The sequence below is a fragment of the Chiloscyllium punctatum genome, chromosome 6, assembly GCF_047496795.1.
Source record: "Chiloscyllium punctatum isolate Juve2018m chromosome 6, sChiPun1.3, whole genome shotgun sequence".
In the NCBI taxonomy this organism is placed as follows: domain Eukaryota; kingdom Metazoa; phylum Chordata; class Chondrichthyes; order Orectolobiformes; family Hemiscylliidae; genus Chiloscyllium; species Chiloscyllium punctatum.
The window spans coordinates 49,784,374-49,805,400 of NC_092744.1; the positions used below are offsets into that span (position 1 = coordinate 49,784,374).

General features: G+C 39.7%; 1 protein-coding gene and 1 long non-coding RNA gene across 15 annotated transcripts in view; one reads left to right on the forward strand and one right to left on the reverse strand.

Annotated features, from left to right (window-relative positions):
* Nucleotides 1–21,027, reverse strand: part of nlgn1 (neuroligin 1) — a 689,649-nt gene that overhangs the window by 164,428 nt on the left and 504,194 nt on the right. The gene's annotated exons all lie outside the window — the stretch shown is intronic.
* Nucleotides 1–21,027, forward strand: part of LOC140478948 (uncharacterized) — a 31,053-nt gene that overhangs the window by 1,523 nt on the left and 8,503 nt on the right. Inside the window, exons 2-3 of the long non-coding RNA XR_011960908.1 lie at nucleotides 9,535–9,598; nucleotides 14,834–14,939. This is a non-coding gene — a long non-coding RNA (uncharacterized lncRNA). The remainder of the gene's footprint in view (nucleotides 1–9,534; nucleotides 9,599–14,833; nucleotides 14,940–21,027) is intronic.

Consider the following 21,027-nt stretch of genomic DNA (forward strand, 5'->3'; position numbering starts at 1 on the left):
GTTTATTTGGAAGAAGCAACTTTCGGAGCACTACTCCTTTATCAGGTAGCTAGTGAGGCAGGATCATAGGACACAGAATTTATGATAAAAGATCAAAGTGTCATGCAACTGATGCAATGTATTGAACAAACCTAGATTGCTGTTAAGTCTTTAATCACTTAGAATGGGGTTGCAGGTTTCAATTGATTAATATGTTAATCCCAGAACTACTTTCAAGTCACACATTATCGATGAGGATGAGCACCTCGCCAAGATCTTCCTTATGCCTCCACTTCTCACCTTTATACAATCATCAAACCTTAAACAGATCATTGTTCACAGCAAACTGCCCAGCCTTCAAGGCAACATCGATCACAACATCATACAACCCTGTCATGGCAACCACTGCAAGACGTGTCAGAGTGTCAACATGGACACTACCATTACACGTGGGGACACCACCCACCATGTGCATGGCAGAGACTCACCTGTCTCGGCCAACGTTTTCTATCTCATACAGTGCAGGCAAGGATGCCCTGAGGCATGATTATTGGCGAGATCAAGCAGATGCTACGACAACAGATGAATGGACGCTGCACAACAATCGCCAGACTTGGATGTTCCCTTCCAGTCGGGGAACATTTTAACAGTCAAGGACATTCAGGTGACCATCCTCCAAGGTGGACTTTGGGATACGCAACAACGCAGAGTTGCTGAGCTGAGGCCGATAGCCAAGTTCGGTTCCCATGAGGATGGCCTCAACCAGGATCTTAGGTTCATGTCACACCACAACACTATACACTCTCACACCCACACTCATACACAAGCACAGATGCGCATATACACGCTGTCTCTCAGACACAAACACACACCCACACTCACGTGCACACCCTCTCACGGCATATACTCCATCACACCCGCGCACACTCTATCAAGCACATTCACACACTCCCTCTCTTCCCCTCCACTCCCTAAGACACACGTGTTAGTTTATGGGGTGACTTTGCACTTGCAGATTTGTATTTGTAGATACATTCTATTTTGTTCGATAAGCAAATAATCTATAGGCAGTCAGTCCACGTGACATTTTATAAATTCCCACTTTGGAAATACTACCAGTCTTACTCAAGGTTAGAATACAGACAGATTCTAACCTTACACTTAATTCATTGCCTGAGCTGAGATGTCACCTTTTTTGTATAAAACCTTAAGTTACCTTGAGAATGTGACTTGAACGTAGTTCTTGGATTTACATATTAATGAATCAAAACCTGCAACCCCATTCTAAGTGATTAAAGACTTAACAGCAATTTGGTTTGTTCAGTACATCGCATTAGTTGTCTGACACTTTGAATTTTTACTATAGATTCTGTGTCCTATGATCCTGCCCCACTAGCTACCTGACGAAGGAGCAGCGCTCTGAAAGCTTGTACTTCCAAATAAACCTGTTGGACTATAACCTGGTGTTGTGTGATTTTTAATGATGATATGATATGCTGTTCATTACTGGATGAGTCATTGAATACGAAAGCAGGAACACAATGTTGGAACTCTCTATGACATTGGCTAGACCACAGCTGGAAATCTGTCCAGTTTTGGGCACCTCATGACTGGAAGGACATCATTGTACTATTGAGAATATAGAGGAAATTGACAAGAAGGCTTGAAAATTACAGCTGTGAGGAAAATTTGAATAGGCTAGTTTTCTTTTGTTTAGTACTTCCAAATTCATGAATTAAATGGATATTTGTGGAGGGTTCCAAGCATAGAGGAGGTGTTTACCAGAATTTTTATTTCCCAGGCAATTTCTTGAGAGACTGCTTTGTCAGCAGATGCAGAAATGCTTATCTGCTGCAGAAATGACTATCTGGCCATTGGAAAATTTGAGCCTCTATTTCTGTGTCCATAGAGACTACCATGCCTGTGGCAGGTATCCAGCACTTTTTGTTTTAATTTGTTATGCTGTTTTATTATTTGTGCTTTGCAAGAATGTCATCAATTCGGGAGCCCTTCAGATCCATAAGTGACTTTCAAGTGTATCTTGTCACTTATTGACCTGGATTTTATTCTTAGCAGCCAATGAATGTGCTTCCCATTCATTATAATCACAGCTGACCATAAATCCCCATGGAACTTTTCAAGGCAACTAAAGTAATTGGAGTGTCATTTTGTGCGGCATTCTCTCGTTTGTGGCACCCATATGGTTTGGAAAATAACACTGTGTCTCTACAATACTGAAGAATCCTTACACACAGGTCCCATTTTGACTAAAATGGGTTTTGATCCCAACACAAGCAATTTCTTTCTCTAGTAGGTTTCAGAAATCCCTGTACAATTGTTATAAGATCTCTCAATTCCTGTACTGCAATCATGTTGCAATGAAATTCAACATTCCATTTACCTTCAACTCAGATTCACACTTAGCACCTGTGAGCTGAAAAGGCCCAAACCACAAACACTACACTTAGAATCACCCAGGACTACAGCACACCAGTATCCCTGCTATGTCTGTCAAGCCTTATTTATTTAATTGGTCAATAGTTCTTAATTCACATTGTTGAAGTTGTAGCAGGTCTCTGAGCCTGAAGACAAAAGAAGGTCACATATTAGCTACTGGAGAGTGTACAAAGGGTATATAAAGTAAAACCCATTTCTCCCTTTGCAATGGATTCCCACCTGCACAAATTCTTCGCTTAGGATTCTTCTCCATCTCACTCAGTTCTCATCTCACTCTGTCTTCTCACTCTCATGAATTCAACTCTGCTCACATGGAGAGACATTATTTTGTACATTGAGTTTGATGCACAATATATTTCGATTGATCTGCCATTTCCTTATCCTTTTAATTTGTAAGAAAATTGTGGCTATTTCTGCTGGAGCTCATTTATCTTTCAATTGTGCGTCTTGTTTTGACATCACAGTCATTTCTAGTGTTTTTGATAGGAACTCAGACAGCTTCAGAGATTTCAATTTTTTTTATGTATGCACCATGATCTGCAAATTTGTTCATGCACAGGACATGCAAAAATGTCATATACCTAAACATAAGGTATATTGCTACAAATATTGTTGATTCATGCATATTTCAGGTATAAACAGAAGTGTGTGCACTCCGTGTGAAGCCGTTTATTCTTGCTGAGAGGATGCTGGGTTCTGATTACATTGTTGAGTCTGGTAAAATCCATATTTCCATACTCTGCTGGATGGCAAATGGTGTACATGACTTTTCCACACAACCGTCTCCAATAGCTTGTTAATCAATTCAGACATGTGTCTTCTATCTGTAGATATGTGTTTGAGTGGCTGAATATAAAAAAAGACCTTTGGAATGTAGGGAATTATAAGACTGGAGAAGACTTCACAGTCCATTTGGACTATTTTAAACGCTGGATCTTCTTCGTTACCATCCCAAAATTATCCATCACATTATGCCGTCATCTTTAGCTGTCCAGAAATCCAAGCAGAGGATTTCCCAAAGAAACATGGAAACAGATCTGAAGACATTCAATTTGATCATCGTCGATTTTTACCTCAACTGGATTTCAGTCCCTCGGTCACCACTGCTGTCTTCCTGGGAGTCAACCCAAGGAAAACGACAGGCCCAGACAGTGTCCCCGGTGAGCACTCAGATCCTGTGTCGACCAACTGATGGAGGTATTCACCAACATCTTCAATCTCTCCCTCTGACAAGCCAAAGTCCCCACCTGCTTCAAGAAGACCACCATTTTCCCCATATCTAAGAAAACACATGCATCGTGCCTTAATGACTACCACCCAGGGCTCTGATATCAATAATCATGAAGTACTTTGAGAGGCTGGTCGTGGCCCACATCAAATCCAGTCTCTCAGCCTGTCTCGATCTACAATTTGCTTACCAATGTAACAGCAGATGCCATTTCCCTAGCTCTGCACTCATCCCTGGAACATCTGGACAACAAGGACACCTACATCAGACTCCTGCTCATTTACTACAGCTCTGCCTTCAAAACCATAATCCCCTCCAGACTGATCTCAAAACTTTGTGACCTTGGTCTCGGTTCCGCCCTCTGCGATTGAATCCTCAGCTTTCTAACTCACAGATTGCAATCAGTGAAGTCAGATAACAACTGCACTTTCTCCACAATAACACTCAGCAATGGAGCCCCCCCCCCAGAGATGCATCTTCAACTCCTACAGTACTCTCTGTACACTCATCACTCTGTTGCCAAATTCCAAACAAATGCCACCTACAAGTTCACTGATGACACCACCGTAGTAGGACTGATATCTAACAATGAGTCAAAATACAGAAAGGAAATTAGAGGACTTAGTGACATGGTGCAATAAGAACAATCTCTCTCTCAATGTCAGCAAAACTAAAGAACTGATCTTTGACTTCAGAAAGAAAGGAGAACACGCCCCCATCTACATCAATTGAGTGGAGGTTGAGAGGGTGGAGAGCGTCAAGTTCCTCATAGTGACGATAACCGACAATCTGTCCTGGAGTTCCCATGTAGATGCAATGGTCAAGAAGGCACAACAAGACCTCTTCTTCCTCAGGCAGCTAAGGAAATTTGGCATGTCCATAAGGACCAACATCTACACCGTAGAATGCATACTGTTTGGGTGCATAATGGCCTTGTCGCAACTGCTCTGTCCAGGACCATAAGAGACAAGAGAAGATGCTGTGCACAGTCCAGACCATCATGGAAGCCAACCTTCCACCCGTGAATTCCACTAACACAGCTCGCTTCCACGGAAAGGCCACCAACATGATCAAAGTCCCATCTCATCCCAGTAATGATCTCCTACAACCTTTTCCATTAGGCAGAAGATCCAGAAACCTGAACACACGCAACAGCAGGTTCAGGTACAGCTTCTTCCTGACCTTTTTTAGAATGATGGATGGATTCTCCAGCCTCAAATAATGCTGAACTTGCTAAGGTTGATCTCACCTAGTGCACGCCTTGTGCAATGTCACCTGTATGCCTCTGCCTCAGTCTTTTTGATATGTACATCCTTACTTACTATTATCTGCCTGTATTGCTCATAAACAAAGCTTTTCACTGTACTTTGGTACATGGGACAATAAATCAGTTTTGTAACATAGCTTAACACATACTAAAAATGATCTCAATCTGATCAATTTCACTTGATTCTGCATCCAAAGCCTCTTATCAATAAATTCCAGATATTTAATATCATTGTAGGAAAAAGTGTTTCCTTACTTCTTTCCTAAATGATGCAACACAAATCTGGATGTGGTACTCTCTAGTTCTGGATTTCTAAACCAAAGGAAATAGTTCTATTTATCCATTAATCCAGATGAAAGATTCAACAGGCTGAATTTACTCTTTTTTTGCTAAGTCTGAGTTCTTTTGAGGGTGTTTCACTGAGAGTACCAGGAATTTCTATTTCAATGTCTAACAAAATTCGCTCATTAATTACTTCCCCACATATAGTGCCCATCACATCTGACTCTGACACCATCTTACTATGCGAAAGGAGAAAGTAGGGATTGCAGATGCTGGAGATCAGAGTCGAGAGTGGGTGCTAGAAAAGCACAGCAGGTCAGACAGCATCCGATGAACAGGAGAATCGACGTTTTGGGCAAAAGCCCTTCACCATCTTACTATGCATCATTTCCAGAATAAATTGCCACTCAACAGACGTCTAGCAAAAAGACTAGTATTTCTTGCACCTGTGCCATCTTTGAAAGGCTGTTGTACACCCAGACAAACATTGGCAATCCTGCATTTCCCCTCACCAGCAATTTAATGGCACAGTAGCCACACTATCCATGACTGAACTCTCTTGCACATGCAACCCCATTCTCCAACCATCATCACTGTATACCATCACACACTTTACCTCTCTGTAGCTATGACCAGAAGAAGCTACAACCAAAGAATGCTGCACAGTTCACAATTGTCTGCTGCATTCCCTTCTCTTCTATTGGAAGTGGTGTCAATGATGGTCTGTCTGGTTTGTAGCACCTGGCACAGTAACAGACAGTTTATCTAGGGAACATGCAGACAGTGGAACAGAAATTCTGCCAAGAATTATACTGCAGCTGTAGACGAGAAGCAAAATTGAAAGGTGTCTCTGAGGTGGTTTCTAAGCAAAAGTGCACAGAGATCCGTGCTTGAGCTGAAGAATTCACAATCATGTGCATGTTGAAGAAATTTTAAAAGAAATTATACGATTGATCTCCAGTAAAAAAAGGTTTAAAATATATCAAACCTTTAAAACTAGCTCTTTAAAAATTTGTAATTGGTCCCAAGTAAGTAGAAATACTTTCAAGAGATTAAGTAGACAAAGAATTTCAGGCATTAGTCAAATTAAAAACTGAACTTTCAATTAATAAGGTGAGGCATAAAGTTTGTGATTATGTTTGTTCTTTTATTTTTGTCAAGTATAATTAATGAGCTAACATCAGATTGAATTAGTATATTTTTGTTTTACTCTTGTGTCATAAAATAATTTGTCCTTAAATCTCGGAATCCTCTGGCTTCATACTTTCTGTAAATAATGGAAATTTAGACTATCCCTTTAAATACTTAACATCTCTGGGGCTTATACTATCTCTCATTAATTTCTTTCTTATCCTTTATTGCCTTTTACACTTCTACCAATCCACTGAATTGTGTTCTGTATGCATTTGTAAGAGCCATTCCTTTCAGTTAAATAATGCCTCATATTTATCTGTTGACCATGTTCGTTCAATTACACAACTCCAGGATAAGTGATTTGAATTTGTTCCAAATTCAAATTCAGCGCATCTTTTATATTGTTCTGAATGCTTTTTGACATTGCTCTCTTGTTTTCAATAAAATAATTTCTGTTTGCATGCTTGCAGCATTCTCTGTTAGGCTCTTACACTCCATCCCTCCACCTTAAAATATAAAACACCCCAACTGAAACCTCTTCTTTCCCATTGTTCTACTGTTGCTATAGTAGCATAGGCAACTATCCTCAGTCTTTGCTGCTTGTTCTGTGCTTTTTTAGCCTATTTCTACAGCTTGTCCGAATGTATTGGCAGGAGAAAGTGAGGACTGCAGATGCTGGAGATCAGAGCTGAAAAATGTGTTGCTGGAAAAGCGCAGCAGGTCAGGCAGCATCCAAGGAGCAGGAGAATCGATGTTTCGGGCATAAGCCCTTCTTCAGGTATGAGGAGGATGTGCCAAGCAGGCTAAGATAAAAGGGGAGGGGCCTCCTCCATCGCCAGACCATGGCAACACGACGCCTAGAGGAAGAGCGCCTCATCTTCCGCCTAGGAACCCTCCAACCACAAGGGATGAATGCAGATTTCTCCAGCTTCCTCATTTCCCCTCCCCCCACCTTATCTCAGTCCCAACCCTCAGACTCAGCACCACCTTCTTGACCTGCAATCTTCTTCCCGACCTCTCCACCCCCAACTCCTCTCCGCCCCCACTACCTCTCCGGCCTATCACCCTCACCTTAACCTCCTTTCACCTATCGCATTCCTAACACCCCTCCCCCAAGTCCCTCCTCCCTACCTTTTATCTTAGCCTGCTTGGCACACCCTCCTCATTCCTGAAGAAGGGCTTATGCCTGAAATGTCGATTCTCCTGCTCCTTGGATGCTGCCTGACCTGCTGCGCTTTTCCAGCAACACATTTTTCAGCTCTGAATGTAATGGCAAGCATAGTAATAGTGGTGACACTCTTTTGGGGACTGAACAGTATGTAAGCTATCCAAAACATTTCACAGAATAAACAAGCAACACAAAATTCGAAATACAAAGCGTCTTTAGTCACAGACGAAATAAGTATTCTAAACCTGAGTATTAGCAGTTTGATAATTTCAGGATAATGTATGTGATTAATTTTCAGTTGAGCAATAGACTTTTTTTAAAGGGTTTTTAAATCATAGTAAAAGAGTACCATCTGAAATTCTCCCAAATAGATTACTGTTAAAGATGGTCCCTAATCTTTGCACAAAAATATTAATCATTATTTAAATAATGGATATGCAAAATGTGATTGTAAGATCTGTTGTCGGAAACTGCAACAATTTGTATCTGTATAATACGCCACAAAGAACAAAATCACAACACACTTAACATGGAAAAGGGATGGATGCTAATCAGACAATAAAGAGGGTCAGGATTGGACCAAAAGTATCGAGCAAGAAGTAGCTTTTTATATGATTTTTGCAGACAGAAAAATATGTAACAAGGTAAAATGTAATAAAAATTGTTTGAAAGTGTTGCAGTATAATGGCTGAAATGAATGATTTGAAGTTTTAGAAAAGATTTGAAAATGAAGACAAGAGCCTGATTTTTGATTCAAAAGAGTACTGAGAACCATTGTGGGTTGATGAGAAAAGGATGATCAATGTATGGCAAATTATTTATATTGCAAAATTTTAATTTCAACTGCATCTACACATAATGGGTATCTTCAAGTTTCAGTCTTATAATGAAAGACTTACAACAGGGCATTTCTTGTGTACAATACAGTACCAGAAAAGTTTCTTGTCAGAAGGCATAGAAGTTAATTACTTAGGTTTGTGCTTTGGGGTACCATGTGAAAGAATTTGAAGCCAGGGCAAGAGATATAGTATCAGATTAAACAATCTGACATTGAACTTGAAGCTGTATTTTTACTCGAGAAGCACCTACTATGGCAAGGCCTCTCTCTACTCTACTGTGACATTGTGGTCAATTTCTCTGTCTTCTATTTCTAACACAAGGCTGTTATGGACCAGGCCAGACCCTCTCCTAATGTTTTAAGAAGGTAGCCTAGACCCTAAATTTATCTTATTTAAAACGCAGATACACAGTGGATATCCCAGGTGTGATGCAGCTGCTCAAACCACTCAGCTTTACGCAAAACATAGTTTATTTGAACACTACAGTTGAAACACGAACAAAAGAAAATGGAACTTAAAATACCTTAACTATTGGAAAACTTAACTGTTGCAAAACAGCAACTTTACTAAGGGGATGTTCCAATTCCTGTAACATCCCAAAAACACATCCCTTTGCAAAAGGTAAATTCAAACACAAGTTCTTACAAGCAACAGAGGTTTCCAAGATAAAAGACAGCCAGGAATGATCTGCTGAAGCATGGAACCTTTTTGCATGGCAGCAGCTTCTGCTGCGTCTAATTTACTGTTCTGTTACAACTAGAAAGTAAACTAGAAAAAACCTGAAATAAGAGAATTGGCCATTCCCCTACCATTGTTAAACTAGACATTTCAGCACCTCTGCCTTTACAACCTCTCTTTAAAAAAAATCTAAGGACAAAATAACCTGTTAAAGTGACATCATCATGATAAGGCACCTTGCTAGATTTTCTGATATCAGACATTCTGAGTATTTTCTTTGAGAATTGATCAGCAATGCATTACATCTATCAGTGAAATAGCAGAATCCAGGACAATAAAAATAGACTTCTCATGTAATGTGGATCAATTGAATGCTTTACTTCTGCATTCTTTTCATATTTCAGAAGTGGAATAAAATTAGATTCAACAAAATTTACCTGTTCGTAGTACATTGCTGAAAAGAAAGAAATAACTAAATCATTTTATATGATTTATATTACAGGATATGAAGGTGCTGATTAGTCAGCAAGTTGTATCTACTTGGCCGAGGCACTGCCATTGAAAAGGTAATGGTGAAGATTAGACTCTCAATGCTTCTTGATAAATAAGAAATGGATTAAGGCTTCAACATACTCCTTTTGATAGCAGAGAATAGGTTCCTGTGCATGAATGTTTGTTATTCCTACTAAGCGTAAGTTACATTACAGGCTCCACTGATTGTCTTAAATTGGCTGTTAATGTACCTGTTGGCACAATCAGGTTTGTTCAGCAAATGTTGCACAATCACATCTAACAGTAGATATTTTTGTTTTGGGTTTTGCAAGTGTAGGTTGGTTGAATATGGTTTGCACTCTGCCTAATATGCAACTGTGTTGTAGGCAGAACATTTTGTTTTAAATTGAAGGCAACATTCTGAAAATGAAAAGGACCACTTGTCACATAAACTGTACAGTAGCAATATGAAATGACTTGCTTAACTTTTTCAAGTTTTTGAAATACTTTCACTTTCCAGGATAGTTTGAAGTACACTGTAAGACCATTTTGAATTACTTGAGAGCTTGAGGAACCTATAGTTCATCACTGCTTTCTCCAAACAGTACATTTTCCATCTGCATTGTTGAAATAATGTTAAATTTGACATTCTTGCATTTGTCCTGATCAGTGCAAGATGAAAAAAAATCCACAACAATACAAGTTCTGGACTGCCAGTGACCGTTTTTAGGAGTTCAGCTTCTTTATTCTGCTGTAAGTTTAAACATAAAGATGACCAAATACAATTAAAGTTGCCTATCTCAATTTATAATATTATAGCATAAAATAAAGATTGACAAATGTTACTACCACAATTTCTGGGAATCATTCTAACTTAACAGAATAATTCCTCTGCAATACTGTTTTATGACCTAGTACAAAAACTTTGTACCTGTAGCCTCCTGTCATTTTTTTAAAAATGCATTTTATTATCTAACAGAATTTTGCTCTCAGATACTTCTTTAAACAAACATGTAAATTAAGGTCACCAGTGCTGGTGGGTGAAGCATTTAAGAACTGGTTATATAGGTACTTGGAGGAAGAGGAAATAAGAGGAAATGATGACAGTGCTGATAAATGTGGTTAGGATTATTGTTTTGGGGGGGGGGGGGGGAGGGGAGGGGCTCAACGGTTAGCACTGCTGCCTCACAGCGCCAGGGACCTGGGTTTAATTCCAGCCTCAGGTGACTGTGTAGAATTTGCATATTCTCCCCATGTCTGTGTGGGATTCCTCCGGGTGCTCTGGTTTCCTTCAACAATCCAAAGATGTGCAGGTTAGGTGAATTGGCTATGCCAAATTGCCCAGCATTCATGGATGTGCAGGTTAGGTGGATTAGCCATGGAAAATGCAGGCTTACAAGGAAAATTTGGGGATTGGGTCTGGGTGAGATGCTCCTCAGAGGGTCAGTGTGGACTCAATGGGTCAAATGGCCTCCTTCCACACTATAGAGATTCTATGTAAAAGACATATGACATTACAGACCAGTTAGACTAAATGGTATTTATAATTTTTATACATTACTGTCCAAAACAGATTAGGGTTACCCTGGAACAAATTCACTGATCTCATCAGAAGTGGATAATGAGAGGTTGGTGACCAGGCCTCTTACCAAAACATAAGTGAAAATTATGTGCAAAAAATATTTTGTCCCCTCACTATCTCTAATGCTTTTCAAGGATAATAAAGCCCTCCAATCCTTCATTTTCCAATTGTCTTTCATAACCAACCTGTTCAATGAACTAGTATGTTTTCTTCTAAAAACTCCCAAACACCAACCAATCCAAATTAAGTGTAACATTTTTCTCCCCCATTTGAAAGGAGTTCTATAATGTCATTTCTCAAAAGGTTATAACTGTCACCCTGCTTCATTTGTATAGAAGCTAGTGACAATAACAGGACACACAGTGTTGTACAGGAGTGAACACTTTACCAGAGACTTCATCTCTTTGAAGAAATGGTCAGATCAAGGACACTAAATTTTAAAAGATTGTGATAAATGAAACCAATAAGGAGTTTTATTAATAATAAGATTCTTTTTGAAATGTATTAAAATAACGTCCTTTCAGAAAGACTGTGACATAATCCAGGAGCACAAGAATAATATAACATACTAGTATTGCTGCTTTTATAATCCCAGTTGAGACTAATAACTTTTATAAAGAGCAAATTAAACTTCCAGTTAATAGATAAAAAAAATACAATATTTCACATTGTAAGACATTTACTGCATCAAACAAACTGGAAACACAACTGACCAAACACCATTTTTGTATGCAACCCGCATTTTAAAATACAGAAAAAGCCTGTACAAATCAGGAAATAAAGTAAGGAATACAATGCATTTTCCTTTGATTGAGCATTCAAATTTACCAGAATCGGATCAAAATTATTCTTAGCTTCTGAGCAGTTACTTCCAAATTTTTTTTCTGTTTTTAGCCTGGAAACCTTTAACTCCCAAACTACCTTTCATTAATGTGAATTTGCTGAAGACTTTTCCCAATAGGTTAAACAAGACCATTACTCCCAAGCTTATTTGCGCTCCCTATAAATTTAGTCATTCAAATCTAAGCACAAGTTTGCACACCCATTCCATTGAGATGAAGGAGAGACTTAGGCCTTTATCAGCTTTCCCTCTCTCTCACAGACCCTGAATGATATTTTAGGAAAGCGTGTAACCTGATACCACAATATCTTTCTTTGTACCTTCTCGTTTCAAAGCCCATCATTATGGTAATACAACTCTCATGGGTCTTGCATTAGACTGAGATGCTGGTTAGTTGGCTTGAGACCTCAACTTGTTTGTACCTTGGAATTAAATGGGCAATTTATAGCACAACTGTTAACAATCTAATATTTTCAACCCTTCTGGGTCTTTAGAATCACTGTTAGCGCACATGCTATTGTCTCCAAATGTGAGCGCTTCACAATTTCTTGCCAGTAAAATAATCTGGGCCCCTTTAGTCCCCACAATAAAACCATACAAGTCTAGCAGACTTTGGAACAAGTTGCATGACCACATATATTTTACCCTAAAGTAAAAACACAATTTCAAAAAAACAATAATTTCACATACCTCACAGTTGCACAAAGTTATAAAATACTTACAATGACTTTATTGTAATTTACCTTCCTACAATTTGATTTCAGATAGTCAACATAGTTTCGTCAAGGACTGGTCATGTCTCACAAACCTCACTGAGTTTTTTGAGAAGGTGACCAAGCATGTAGATGAGGGTAGGGCAGTAGATGTGGAATACATGGACTTCAGTAAAGCCTTTGATAAGGTTTCACATGATAGGCTGTTGGAGGAAATGCAGAGGCATGGAATTGAGGATGATTTAGCAGTTTGGATTAGAAACTGGCTTTCTGAAAGAAGACAGCGAGTGGTGGTTGATGGAAAATATTCAGCCTGGAGTCTGATTACTAGTGGTGTGCTACAAGGCTCTGTTTTGAGACCACTGCTGTTTGTCATTTTAATAAATGACTTCGATGCAGGCATAGGTGGATGGAGTAATACATTTGCAGATGACCCTAAAGTCAGTGGAGTAGTGGACAGTTTGGAACAAGTTTACAGGTTGCAGGGGGAATTGGATAAACTGCAGAATTGGACTGAGAGGTGGCAAATGGAGTTCAATGCATCTAAATGTGAGTTGATGCACTTTGGGAAGAATAACAGGAATGCAGAGTACTGGGTCAATGGAAAGATTCTTGATCGTGTGGATGTGTAGCGGGATCTTGGAGTTCATGTACATAGATCCCTGAAAGTTGCTACCCAGGTGGATAGTGCTGTTAAGAAGGCATACGGTGAGTTAGGTTTCATTGGTAGAGGGATTGAGCTCCGGAGCTGCAATATCATGCTGCAACTATACAAAACGCTAGTGCGGCCACACTTTGAATATTGGGTACAGTTCTGGTCCCCATATTTTGGGAAGGATGTGGAAGCATTGGAAAAGGTGCAGAGGAGATTTACCAGGATGTTGCCTGGTCTGGAGGGAAGGTCTTATGAGGAAAGGCTGAGAGATTTGGATCTGTTCTCATTGGGAAGAAGAAGGCTAAGGGGGGATTTGATAGAGATATACAAGATGATCAGAGGATTGGATAGGGTAGACAGTGAAAGTCTTTTTCCTAGGATTATGACGTCAGCTTGTACGAGGGGGCATAACTACAAATTGAGGGGTAATAGATTTAAGACAGATGTCAGAGGAAAGTTCTTTACGCAGAGAGTAGTAAGGGCAGGAATGCCCTACCTGCCAATGTGGTCAACTCAGCCACATTACAGAGATTTAAACAATCCTTAGATAAGCACATGGATAATGATGGGATAGTGTAGGGTGACGAGCTGAGAATAGTTCACAGGTCACGCAACATTAAGGGCTGAAGGGCCTGTTCTGTACTGTATTGTTCTATGTTCTATGTTCTAAATTTCAAAAACTGCCCCTTCCCAGAGCTTGTCTGACAATAGCCCTCTGAGAAATGGCAATTTATCCACCAACATTATTAATTCCACCCTAAACACAGCAGAAGCAATGTGTCATAGAGTACAAAGAGATCAGACTTGGAAGAATAGCAGACAAATAGAAAAAGGCAGGAAACACTTGACAGAAGAGTCTTTTTCCTCAGTTGTTTAGATTTGAGGATTAGATTTCCAATGCCAAATTGTGCATGAAGCAAAAGATTCTTCCTGAGTACAATATGTCACTGGTGGGTGATGATGGAATTTTCAAGATGTTTCCAACAGAGCTATTACAAAGAGGCACAACAGTTCTGAGTAGCTGGAGGTAAAGTCTCTGAATTTGTCGATAAATCCAAGGCCTGTATCAGAACTCCTGCAAAAGAAACTCAGGATACCAGATCATATTGCTGCTATCTAAAGAAATAGCTACAGTGTACCTGCAAATATGTTTGGGATTCATATAACCATTGACAGTGATGTTCTATCAATTTAACATCATTTTGTGCATCTCACTTCACCCTGCTTGTGTGACAAAATGTCAAAAGGCAGGTTGAACAAACCTGTCCTTGAATCTATAAATCATTGATAAACCATCAGGGGCCATACCTCATTCCCAGTATGTAGCACAGATAAATATTCAACTTCCATTTGCAGGAAACTGAGAGAGAAGTTCATAATGAGCATGAGCATGCTCAGAAATCTGCTGTGGGAAAAGTAGAGCACGACAGTGATGAAGAGGAAGTATCACACAAACACAATTAATACAAACAATCCTTGCTGGAAGTCAATGTTTACTTATCTTGTTTATTTTTGTAGAAATGTTAGCCATGTCCTTTCTGGGAATATTCAGGTGGAACTATCCTTAAAGACTATACAGGAATTTCAGCTTGAGTACTATTCAAATGCAGAGTGGGAAGAAAAGGTAGGTGCCTAATTCTCTTCTGCCTGAGCAGTAGGTTTTCAGTTTTGGTTGCTAAATAAAGGACAACTGTTTCTTGTTCACATACAACCATTTAAAATTCTTGACCAACCACAATTCTAACCTCACAATTTAGTGTAGTTCTGCAGCGAAAGGAACAATCCTGGTTCAAATAGCAACACTGCAGAGAATGTCAGCAGTAGCACCAGACATATCTAAAAATTCATAGACAACCTGGTAAAACTCAAGACAGAAGTCACATGTAATGTACAGAGCTAAGCAGTCCCACACTACAGATCAGTTCCTGTCACATATAGTTGTGAACAGTAGTAGACAATTAAATGCCTAAGTGGGCTAGAGGTTCCAAACATGCCCAGCTTCAACAATGGAGTGCAAAAGACAGAGCGGAAGCATTTGTAACATCTTCAGTGGGAAATGATAATTCTTTTTGTACATGTACATTACAACATTTAAAAGGCATCTGGCTGCGTACAAGAATAGGAATGGTTTAGAGGGATCGGGGCCAAATTTTGGCAAATGGGGTTAGATCAGTTTAGGATATCTAGTTGAGTTAGACCGATGAGTCTGTTTCTATGCTGTATGACTCTATGATTCCTTAGCAGCCCATATATCAGTCTTCAGTCAATCTGATGCACTCAACATGATGCTAATATCAAGAAATGGTTGAAGTCATAAGAACCAGCAAATATTGGGTCTTGATAACATCCTGGTTATGGTACTGAAGACTTCGACCATAAGACATAGGAGCAGAAATTAGGTCATTCAGCCCATAAAGTCTGCTCCACTATTCAATCATGGCTGATATGTTTCTCAATCCCATTCTCCCACTTTCTCCATGTAACCCGTGATCCTCAAGGACCTATCTATCTCAGTCTTAAATATACTTAATTACCTGGCCTCCATAGCCTTCTATGGCAATAAATTTCACATATTTATTTGGCTGAAAAGGTTTCTCCCTATCTCCATTCTAAAAGGTCTTCCCTTTACTCTAAGGCTATACCCTCAGGTCCCAGTCTCTCTTACCAATGGAAACATCTTCCCAACATCTACTCTGTCCAAGCCACTCAATATCCTGTATGTTTTAATTAGATCCCTCTCATCCTTCTAACCTTCACTAAGTATAGACCAGAGTCCTCAAACATTCCTCATAAGTTAAGCTTTTCATTCCTGGGACTATCCTTGTGAACCCCCTCTGACTCGATCCAGGATCGGTACATCCTTCCTGAGATATGGGTCCCAAAGCTGCGCACAGTACTCCAAACGTTGTCTGATCAGAGCCTTATAGAGCCTCAGAAGTATATCCCTGCTTTTATAGTCAAGTTCTCTCAAAACCAATGCTATCATTATATTTGCCTTCCTAACAACTGACTCAACCTGCAAGTTTATCTTGAGAGAATCCTGGACTAGAACTCCCAGGTCGCTTTGCAGTTCAGACTTCTGAATTTTCTCCTCATTTAGAAAATAGCCCATATCTCTATTCTTCCTACCAAAGTGCAAGACCTCACACTTTCCCATGATGTACTCCATCTGACACTTCTTTGCCCACTCTCCTAACCTGTCCAAATCCTTCTGTAGCCCCCCACCGCCTCCTTAATGCTACCTGTTCCTCTACTATCTTTGTAAGATCTACAAATTTACCCGTTAATGTACAAAGTGAAAAGTTGTGGTCTCAACACTGAACCTTGTTGAACACCACTTGTCACTGGCTGCCATCCTGAGAAGGACCTTTTTATCCCCATTCTCTGCTTTCTGCCGGATAGCCAAGATTGTATCCATGCAAGCACCTTGCCTCTAACACCATGGGCCCTTATCTTACTCAGTAACCTCCTTGTCCAAGCCCTTCTTGAAGTCCAGGTAGATCACATCCTTGGTCAAAGTTGCTCGTTACTTCCTCAAAAGATTCTAGCATATTTGTCAGGCATGACCTCCCCTTGATGAAACATCCTTACTTTGCCCTATTTTACCATACACTTTCAAGTACAGTATTCAGAAATCTCATCTTTTATAATGAATTCCAGAATCTTACTCACAACTGAGGTTAGGCTAATCAGTCTGTGATTGTCCATCTTTTATCTTACTCTCTTTTTTAAATAGGGGTGTCATGTAAGTGATTTTCCAGTCCTCTGAGACCCTCCCTGATTCTAGAGATTCCTGAAAGGTCACCACTAACACCTCCATGATCTCTTCAGCTATCTCCCTTAGAATTCTGGGGTGTAGTCCATGTTGCCCAGGTGATTTATCCACCTCAGGCCATTCAGTTTTTCTGGCACCTTCTCCCTGGTGCTGGCTATTGTACTCAGCTCTGCCTCCTCACTCTCTTGAATGTTTGGGATATTACTCGTGAAGGCTGATGCAAAGTAATTGCTCAGTTCCTCAGACATTTCCTTGTTCCCACTACTCTCTCTCCAGTGTCATTTTCCAGTGGCCCAATGTCCACTTTCGTTTGCCCTTTTATGTATCTAAAGAATGTCTTACAGTCTTCCTTTATATTACTGGCTAGCTTACCCTCATATTTAATCATCCCCTTCCTTATTTCTTTTTTTGATGACCTTTTGTTGATCTTTGTAAGTTTCCCAATTCTCTCGTTTCCTAATGCCTTTCACCACATTACATGCTATCTCTTTTGCTTTTATGCTATCCCCAACTTCCTTAGCCCTGGTTGCTTCACCCTCCCTGTACCATGCTTCTTTTTCCTTGGGATGAATCTCGGTTGTGTTTCCTGAATTACTCCTAGAAACTCCTGCCATTGCTGCTCCACTGTCTTTCCTGCTCAGCTCCTCTCCCAGTCATTTCTACCCAGCTCCTCTCTTATGCCTCTGCAATTGCCTTTATTCAGCTCTAATACCGTTACCTCTGATTCCATCTTCTCCTGCCCAAATTGCAGAGTAAATTCTATCATATTATGGTCACTGCCTCCTAAGGGTTCCTTCACCTTAAGCTCCCTTATCAAGTCTGCCTCATTGCACAACACTAAATCCTGTTGCCTGTTCCCCAGTGAGCTCCACCACAAGCTGCTCCAAAAAGCCATCCCGTAGACATTTCACAAATTCATTTTGTTGCAATCCACTACCAACCTGATTTTCCCAGTACACCTGCATATTGAAATCCCCCATAATCACTGTAACTTTGCTTTTCTTATACATCTTTTCTGTCTCCTGGTGTATCTTGCGCCCCAGTTCCTGACTACTGTTTGGAAGCTTGTACATTAGTCCAACTATGGTTTTTCTTATCTTTGTGGTTCCTCAATTTTACCCACACAGATTCTACACTAGTTTGTAGTCTGGCCCTAGTTTGTTTCCTACTATTGATTTAATTTTGTTTCTTACTAATAAGGCAACACCACCCCCTCTGCCCACCTGCCGACATTTTCGATAGGATGTATGTCCTTGAATATTCAGCTCCCAATCCTGATCCCCTTGCAGCCATGAGTCCATGCTCCCAACGTAGTCATAATCTTGGAGAAGCTGTACCAGTGCATCCATAACACTGATCTCTACCCAACATGGAAAATTGTTCAGTGGCATTCTACTAAAAAATGAAAGACCAAATCCAAAATGGCCAACTACTTTCTCAATAGTCTACTATTGGTCATAAGCAAATGGATAGAAGTTGTCTTTGATAATGTTTTCGAATGGCATGTACTCAGCAATAACCTGCTTATCACAGCTCAATTCGAGTTTCATCAAGACCACCCAACTCCAGACCTCATACAGCTGTGGTGCAAATATTGGTAATTGTCAGTTTTATTACTATTATCAAGTGAATTTAAGTATGAAAATACAACTTATGTTAAAATGCTCAGTATCAGTCACAGCTTGTCATATACCAATAGACAATAGACAATAGATCCAGGAGTAGGCCATTCAGCCCTTCGAGCCTGCACCGCCATTCAATATGATCATGGCTGATCGAAGCAGTCTATACATGTATACAACAAGACTTGGGCAACATTCAAGAATGGACTGCTAAGTGGTAAGAAGCATTTACACTATCTAAGTGCCAGGCAATGACCATTTCCATAATAGAGAGTCTAATCAGCAACATGTGCCACTGAATGGCAATACCATTACTGAATATGCACCATCCTTGGTGATCACAATTGATCAAAAACTTCACTAGAACAAATGTATAAATATTGTGGCTAAAAAAAAAATTAGGACAGAGGTTGAAAACTAGTTTTCATTATTCTTTCCCAAGATGTGAGCATCATCCTGAGAAGATAGTTTTGCTGTCCATTCTGAAATGTAGAAGTGATTGTGAGACACTTCCTTGGACAAGTATTTTGTATGGGTAGATATATTCACTGTTGTATTTAAGCTGGAATTCCACAAGCTCTAATTAGTAGCAGAGAAGGAACAGAGATGTGTTTTGAATTCAGGATGCTGTGGAACTTGGAGAGAATCTTGCAAATGTTCCCAAGGGCCTATTACCCATGATCCTTGTGGAAAGTGGTGCCAAAGGAAGTTAGGTGAGTTGCAACAGTGCATCTTATTTATAGCACATATTGCTGCCACAATGGGCCAGTGGTGAAGAGATTGAATATTTATGGTGGTGGATTGGGCTCCCAATCAAGTGGCTCTCTTTTCCTGAATGTTATGATATCGAGGTGCCGGCATTAGATTGTAGTAGACAAAGTTAAAAATCACACAACACCAGGTTATAGTCCAACAGGTTTATCTGGAAGTACAAGTCTTCGGAGTGCTGCTCCTTTGTTAGATAGCTAGTGGGGCAGGATCCTGCACAGCATTTGTAGAATTGTAATTGCAGATACATTCTATTTTGTTCAAAAAGCACACAATCTGTCGGCAGTCAATCCATGTGACATTTTATAAATTCCTACTTTGGAAATAGAACCAGTCTGACTCAAGAATACAGACAGACTTTAATCTCATATTTTTAATGCATTTTCTGAGCTGAGATGTCACCATTTTTTAATAAAACCTTAAGTTAACTTGGGAATGTGATTTGAAAGAATTTCTGGGATTTACATATTAATGAATCGAAACCTGCAACCTATTCTAAAGGATGAAAGACTTAACAGCAATCTACGTTTGTTCAATATATCGCATCAGTTGTATGACATAATGATCGTTTACTATACATTCTGTGTCCTATGATTTTGCCCCACTAGCTGATGAAGGAGCAGCACTCAGAAAGCTTGTACTTCCAAATAAACATGTTGGATTATAACCTGGTGTTGTGTGATTTTTAACTTCCTGTATGTTGTCAAGCTTTTTGAGTAATGTTGGAGGAGCACTCACCCAGCAAGAGAAGCATGTTCTCCTCCCCCCCCCGCCCCCTCCACCCCATTACCATTTTTTTGGGTGACTGCCCTTGTAACATTCAGGTAACCTGACACCCTCCTAAATAGAGCAGCTTGCATGATCAGCAGTACATCCACCGCAAAAACTCTCACTCAATCTGCCTTCATTTGCACAGTGATAGTAATGTGTGTCATCAACAAAATGTACAAAAGCAATTTGCTTAGCACCTCCGAAATACAAGACCTCTACTCCTGAAAGGAACAAGGGCAAAAGACACATGGAAACACTAACACCTGCATATTCCCCCCAAGTCACAACTGTAATATAAATTATCTGAATTGTACATATAGTTAATATCATTTACTTTAAGTTTGGGATTTGAATTAGTAACATATGGGTTTTCTGTGTCTGAAGCTAATAATTAACTTCTAAGAAACCATTTTGAAACAATTTGAGAGAACTACTTTGCCTGTCTAATGGATGCTTGTTTACTTTAGGATATTTTACAACTTAGCAAGATTAACCAGTATGCATTAAGGCCTGTCAAAAATTTTCATTCTGGATTTTGTTTTAAAGCTTAGGGTTTTTTTTAAGTTTTACTTCAGTCTGGGCAAATGTGTGAAGCCCTTGGATGGAGATTCATGTGTAGAGCAGTGCTGCTCAGTAAGGGAGAATTTGATAAACTAGATTATCATGGAGCAAGGTGTTAGGGATAGTTCCAAATTGGGAGTGTTGGAATAAAACACTGAAGAAGACTTGAAGCATAGTTTGTTTAAACTCAGGTGTATGATGGCTCCAGGAATAAT